At 41.0% G+C, this 6,231-nt stretch overlaps 1 non-coding gene across 1 annotated transcript; it reads right to left on the reverse strand.

The window, feature by feature from the left end:
- Positions 1-790: 790 nt before the first annotated feature.
- On the reverse strand, positions 791-862 carry trnaa-ugc (transfer RNA alanine (anticodon UGC)). The gene has a single exon. It is a non-coding gene; the product is annotated as a tRNA-Ala (tRNA).
- Positions 863-6,231: the final 5,369 nt, after the last annotated feature.

Raw genomic sequence — 6,231 nt, forward strand, 5'->3', positions numbered from 1 at the left:
GCCTCCTGCTTGTTGGACTCACAATTTCCAAAAATTGTAGACATCAAAAGTCAAATCATGTTTTTGTTTGGTTTTGTGTTGTTTTGTTTTTTACTGGAGGAAAACTTCAAATTGTGATGATGTGTCTGACTTAGAAACTGAACCCCCAAAAATCAAAAAGTCTCCTTCTTCTGTGCCGTGATCTCTGAGCTGATCATGATTGATCTCATCAATAATCCTTGGCAGCCGACCAGTCACACACAGCCCCCCCACACACACACAAACACACACTGAGACATGCAGCAGCTCACAGTAACTGCCTCAGTCACACAGCAGATAGACTCCTTTCTACAACAAGATAAGCAGTAGAAATGGATGGAAGTGATGATGAACTGATGAACAGGTGATTTGTCCAAAAGTCAACATCAGATTCATTTCCAATCTGTGGAAGCAGTTTCATCTTGAGGTTCCAGGTAAGAACAGCCAGCTGTGGGCTGACACACATCTCTTCAGGAGCACTTCTATGCTCCAAACTTGCCAGGTTGAATTGTGTCTGTATTCTGAGGGCAGCAGGAGGACGGAGGAGTGAGGACACACACTTTTGGAACTGAGAGCAGCTGTGTGTGGGATTTCCCCTCCAAAGATAAAACCAGCTCCTTCATGCTGGCTATGAAGGCTCACAGTCACACTGACCCTGCTCCAAATACTTTGATATGCAACAGACTGGTTTCTCTTCTGGTAGTTTGTTATCAACTTTTGTCACATTTATGGATCACTTGAGCTGATAAGATGAAGGCTCCAAAGGACCAGCTGGAGATGCCGGGGATTGAACCCAGGGCCTCATACATGCAAAGCATGCGCTCTACCACTGAGCTACATCCCCTCTGGTAGAGACACTGTTTAACTGATGCACCAACACAAATGTAGAAACAACATTTTTTAATTATTATTCTTAATTTTAGGGATAAAAAGGAAGTCAGCCTGTGATCTCAAAGGCTCTGTGATCTCAGTAGTTTCACTGTGATGTCAGCCCACACAACCTTAGACCACAGAGGCAAGTCAGGCTCCAGGAAGCTGAGGCTGCTCCGTTCTCAGTCCAGTCCAGAGTGAAGGTTTCCCTCTCAGAAGCTTTCCAATCCAGCCCAGATCCTCTCTGACTAGCAGGAGTCTTTGACCAGGAAATGAGAATTATATTGAACGTCTGCTCATCCTCAGAATGAAGTAAAGTATTTGTGTTCCTAAAATAATCTCCAGATGCTAAGATCAATTATTAACATTGATTGACAGCTCTAAACTGACCCAACTGAAGTTTAGCTTGAGCTTTTTAATTTGTTACAAAAGGAAGTATTGGTACAAGTAAAGGCAGGCGAACTTTCCACAAATATTCAGAATTAACTTTGACAACCAAAACATGAACCAAGACGACAAAATAGTGAACATGAAAAAGGAACCAGTCCCACCTTCTTGTGTGTTCCTGCTGAAGTAAATGTTTATGAAGATTTGTTGTGTTCTTTTTCCAAATGTCCAGCCAGCATTGCAGGTCTCAGGAGGAGGAGCCACTTCAGCAGGATCTGTGGGACAAATCCCCCCACGGTGAGACCTGTCCAACTCCCTGCAGCTCTGCAAGTGTTACCAACTCTTCATTCCAGCTGTTTGGTTGAATCCCATTTTTTCACCTTTGAACCTTTTGAACACTGATGAGGAGGTGAGGCTGGAGGCAAAACCACAACCTCACGTCAGCTCACAGGATGAACCAAAATGCCAGACACTTCCTGTCACTGCTCCAGCACCACCTGTCTCCCCTCCATGTCTTTACCATCTGTGCAGCTTCCTGCTGTCCCTGGACCCTCACAGGTGATCGCTCCACCTGGAGCCTCACAGATGGGTTCTAACCTCCCAATACCTGCAGCCCAGCCTCGACCCACTCAGACACAGTCACCCGTTCAAGCTGGGCCTGGTACCACACTCCAGTACAGACAGAGAGAAAGAAGACACACGGGATCCTTTGAAGAAAATGTAATAAAGACAGGAAGCCCCATCACATTGTCAGTGTTTCAGTGACTAGTGACTTCAGTGTCTATACTATAGACAATGACTCAAGAACACATTGTCTATACTATAGACAATGTGTTCTTGAGTCATTGTCTATACTAAAGACAATGACTCAAGAACACAGGACTCTGTGGTCTCAGCTTGAGATGCAGAGGGTCCACCAAGACCACCAGACACCTCAGCCTCCTAAAACCAGTGCACCCCCAGGATCCTGCCCCCCTCTGCTCCAACTCAGCCCTCCATTCATAACTGACTTTGTCTCAGTCTCTTCACAATACCAGTCACTGAAACACTGACAATGTGATGGGGCTTCCTGTCTTTAATGCATTTTCTTCAAAGGATCCCGTGTGTCTTCTTTCTCTCTGTCTGTACAGCAGTGTGGTACCAGGCCCAGCTTGAATGGGTGACTGTGTCTGAGTGGGTCAAGGATGGGTTTGGGCGCTCTCACCGCCGCGGCCTGGGTTCGATTCCCGGTCAGGGAATGAGTTATTTAGAGGTTGAGGGAGAGGTGATCAGGTGGTCCACATGATGGTGGAGGTGATGAACTGTGAATCCATCATGGCTCCACTCTCACCCCCATTGTAGTGTTCTTGGTTCACTCTGCCATGGCCCCATGTTGAAGGGTGACTGTCTCATTCAGGTTCAACCCTTAGTTAGACTCTATTAAGTCACTGACTCCTGCAAGGACAAACTCTGTAATCCTCCTTAGTAGCTTTGGCTCCTTGCAGCACAGAAAGTCCATTCACTGATGTAGGAACTGGAAAACTTAGAGCTCCGTTCCTTCCTCCATTGAGCAGAACAAACACAGAAAAGAGAGCAGTTCTTCCTACAGTTCTCAGAAAGTCTGAGGGCACCAAAGAAAGGAGGGAAATGCAATCAATGTTGAATTATTTTACATTTCTTATATTTGATCAAAGATAGAACTTAATAAGCGTCCGTGGGAATTGTTGGGTGTAAATTCATTTAGGGAGTGTTGAACTGGACCTGTTCTTCTTGTAAAGTGTAACTTTTGTTGTTATTTGGTGCTTTACAGGGTGATGACTTGACTTCATTGCAGCTTTGACCTGAGCAGGTGTTCATCCACATCTCAGTAACAGGGGACACTTTATCACAGCAGTGGACAAACATCAGCATTCATCACCCAACAGCTCCTCTGATCAACAGAACAAGCTGAAGTATTCTGAGAAGGAGGGCATCGATCCCTCTACCTCTCACATGCTAAGCTAGCACTCTACCATTGGAGCTAAGTCCCCTTTTGAGCTTCCATTTGAGTTTTCTGTTCCCATCTCTATGGTAACGGTCAGTTTTACAGTCATGTAGTGAGTTGCTAAAAACCTCAAAATGATGCTTACATTTTTGTTGTGACAGTTGCTATGAAATCAAAAATGATACGACAGTGATGTAGTGAGAGTTGCTACTAACCTAAGAAATGATGCTACAGTGATGTAGTGAGAGTTGCTGCTAACCTGAAAATGATGCTAAAGTGATGTAATGAGAGTTGCTACGAAGCTAAGAAATGATGCTACAGTGATGAAGTGAGAGTTGCTTCTATGCTCAAAATGATGCTGACTGTGATGTAGTGAGAGTTGCTACTAACCTCAAAATGATGCTAAAGTGATGTAATGAGAGTTGCTACTAACCTAAGAAATGATGCTACAGTGATGTAATGAGAGTTGCTACTATGCTAAAAAATAATGCTGACAGTCATGTAGTGAGAGTTGCTACTATCCTCAGAATGATGCTACAGTGATGTAGTAAGAGTTGCAAAAAATCTCAAAATGATGCAACAGTGATGTAGTAAGAGTTGCTACTAACCTGAAAATGATGCTGTCAGTAATGTAGTGAGAGTTGCTACGAACCTCAAAATTATGCTACAGTACTGTAGTAAGAGTTACTAAAAATCTCAAATTGATGCTACAGTGATGTAGTAAGAGTTGCTACGAACCTCAAAATGATGCTCCAGTGATGTGGTGAGAGTTTCTTAAAATCTCAAAATGATGCGACAGTGATGTAGTGAGAGTTGATACTAATCTCAAAAAGATGCTGACAGTCATGTGGTTAGAGTTGCGAGTAACCTTACAGTAATGTAGTAAGTGTTTCGAACAACCTCAAAGTGATGCTGACAGTCATGTATTAAGAGTTGCTCCGAACCTTAAAATAAGGCAACAGTAATGTAGTAAGAGTTGCTACGAATATAAAAATAATGCGACAGTGATGTCAGAAGAATTGCTAATAAACTCAAAATGATGCTAACAGTAATGTCATGATAGTTGCTATAAACTCAGAGTGATGCTGACAGTAATGTAGTAAGAGTTTCGAATAACCTCAAAGTGATGGTGAAAGTCATGTAGGAAGAGTTGCTACGAACCTCAAAATAATGCGACAGTGATGTCAGAAGAATTGCTAAAGATCTCAAAATGATGCGACAGTGATTTAGTAAGAATTGCTCATGAACTCAAAATGATGCTAACAGTAATGTAGTGATAGTTGCTAATAAACTCAAAGTGATACTGACAGTAATGTAGTAAGAGTTCCTACTGACCTCAAAACAATGCAATAGTAATGTAGTAAGAGTTGCTACAAACCTCTAAATAATGCGACAGTGATGTCCGAAGAATTGCTAATTATCTCAAAACGATGCGACAGTGATGTAGTAAGAATTGGTAATGATCTCAAAATGATGCTACAGTGATGGAGTAAGAATTGCTAATGAACTCAAAATGATGCGACAGTGATGGAGTAAGAATTGCTAATGAACTCAAAATGATGCTAACAGTAATGGAGTGAAAGTTTCGAATAACCTCAAAATGATGCTGACAGTCATGCAGTAAGAGCTGCTAGTAACCTCAAAATAATGCAACAGTAATGTAGTAAGAGTTGCTACGAATATCAAAAAAATGCGACAGTGATGTCAGAAGAATTGCTAATGATCTCAAAATGATGCTAAAGTGATTTAGTAAGAATTGCTAATAAACTCAAGATGATGCGAACAGTAATGTAGTGATAGTTGCTAATAAACTCAGTAATGCTTACAGTAATGTTGTAAGAGTTTCGAACAACCTCAAAGTGACGCTGACAGTCATGTAGTAAGTGTTTCGAACAACTTACAAGTGATGCTGACAGCCATGTAGTAAGAGTTGTTAATGAACTCAATTCAATGCTACTGTGATGTCGTAAGAATTGCTAATGAACTCAAAATGCTGCTAACAGTAATGGAGTGAAAGTTTCGAAAAACCTCAAAGTGATGCTGACAGTCATGTAGTAAGTGTTTCGAACAACTTCAAAGTGATGCTGACAGTAATGTAGTAAGAGTTTCGAACAACCTCAAAGTGATGCTGACAGTCATGTAGTAAGAGTTGCTACAAACCTCAAAATAATGCGACAGTGATGTCAGAAGAATTGCTAAAGATCTCAAAATGATGCGACAGTGATTTAGTAAGAATTGCTAATGAACTCAAAATGATGCTAACAGTAATGAAGTGAAAGTTGCTAATAAACTCAAAGTGATGCTGACAGTAATGTAGTAAGAGTTGCTACGAACCTTTAAATAATGCAACAGTAATGTAGTAAGAGTTGATACGAACATCAAAATAATGCGACAGTGATGTCAGAAGAATTGCTAATGATCTCAAAATGATGCGACAGTGATGTAGTCAGAATTGCTAATGAACTCAAAATGATGCTAACAGTAATGGAGTGAAAGTTTCGAATCACCTCAAAGTGATGCTGACGGTCATGTAGTAAGAGTTACTATGAACCTCAAAAAAATGCGACAGTGATGTCAGAATAATTGCTAATGATCTCAAAATGATGCTACAGTGATTTAGTAAGAATTGCTAATGAACTCAAGATGATGCGAACAGTCATGTAGTGATAGTTGCTAATAAACTCAGTAATGCTTACAGTAATGTTGTGAGAGTTTCGAACAACCTCAAAGTGACGCTGACAGTAATGTAGTAAGAGTTGCTACGAATCTCAAAATAATGCGAAAGTGATGTCAGAAGAATTGCTAATGATCTCAAAATGATGCGACAGTGATGTAGTAAGAATTGCTAATGAACTCAAAATGATGCTAACATTAATGGAGTGAAAGTTTCGAATAACCTCAAAGTGATGCTGACAATCATGTAGTAAGAGTTAATACAAACCTCAAAATATTGCGACATTGATGTCGGAAGAATTGCTAATGATCTCAAAATG

Source organism: Aulostomus chinensis, chromosome 1 (genome assembly GCF_037954235.1).
Source record: "Aulostomus chinensis isolate RoL2024-O1b breed Wild chromosome 1, RoL_Achi_v1.0, whole genome shotgun sequence".
In the NCBI taxonomy this organism is placed as follows: Eukaryota; Metazoa; Chordata; class Actinopteri; order Syngnathiformes; family Aulostomidae; genus Aulostomus; species Aulostomus chinensis.